Source organism: Chrysochloris asiatica, unplaced genomic scaffold, assembly GCF_000296735.1.
Source record: "Chrysochloris asiatica unplaced genomic scaffold, ChrAsi1.0 scaffold00038, whole genome shotgun sequence".
Taxonomy (NCBI): domain Eukaryota; kingdom Metazoa; phylum Chordata; class Mammalia; order Afrosoricida; family Chrysochloridae; genus Chrysochloris; species Chrysochloris asiatica.
The window spans coordinates 20,452,497-20,453,763 of record NW_006408556.1 but is presented as its reverse complement, the minus strand read 5'-3'; positions in this window follow the sequence as shown (position 1 = coordinate 20,453,763).

The window sequence follows — 1,267 nt, the reverse complement described above, 5'->3', positions numbered from 1 at the left end:
TGGAGGAAGATTCATTTACAACCTGCATTATGCAAATGCAAATAGTAACATTTTGCTAAAGACTATTCAAAATCAGTTACAACAGGACATTGACAGGGAATTGCCAGGGGTTCAAGGCAGATTCAGAAGACAACATGGAATGAGTGATATCATTGGATATCAGGCAGATGGATCTTGACTGAAAGCAGAGAATATCAGAGAGATATTTGGCTATGCTTTATTGTCTACACAAATGTTTCCGACTGTGTGGATCATGACAAGCTATGAACAACACTTCGGAGAACGAGTATTCTGAAACACTTAGTTGTACTCATGAGGAAACCCATACATAGACCTAGAAGACAGTCGTTCAAACAGAACAAGGAGATGTTGAATCGATTATAATTAGGAAAGGTGTACACCAGAGTTGTATTCTTTCACCATACTTATTCAATTTGTAAACTGAGCGAATAATTCAAGAAACTGGATTATATGAAGAAGAACATGGCATCAGGACTAGAGGAAGACTCATCAACAACCTGCAATATGCAGACGATACAACCTTGCTTGCTGAAAGTGAAGAGAACTTAAATACTTACTGATGAAGATCAAAGAGCACAGCCTTCTGCATGGGTTGCACCTCAATGTAAATAAAACAAAAATTCTCACAACTGGACCAATAAATAACATCAAGATAAACAGAGAAAAAATTTATGTTGTCAAAGATTTCATTTTACTTGGATCAACAATCAAAACTCACGGAAGCAGCAGTCAAGAAACCAAACAATGTATTGCATTAGGCAAATCTGCTGCACACAATTTCTTCAAACTGTTCAAGAGCAAAGGTGTCATTTTGAGGACTAAAGTGCACCTGACCCAAGCCATGGTATTTTCAATAGTCTCATATGTGTGTGAAAATTGGACAATGAATAAGGAAAATAGAAGAATTGAAGCATTTGAGTTATGGCATTGAAGAAGGTATCATGGACTGTCAGGAGAACAAACAAATCTGTGTTGCAAGAAGTATAACAGAATGCCTCTTGGAGGCTAAGAGACTAGTAAGCCTTCATCTCTCATCCTTCGGACCAGTGCCTGGGGAAGAACATCATGATTGGAAAAATGGAGGGTCAGTGAAAAAGAGTAAGACCCCCAATGAAACGGATTGGCACAATGTCAGCAGCAATGTGCTCAGACTCAGCAGGAATTGTTAGGATGGTGCAGGACCAGGAGGTGGTTTGTTCTGTTCTGTTGGGTCGCTATGAGTCAATACCGATTTAAAGGTACTTAG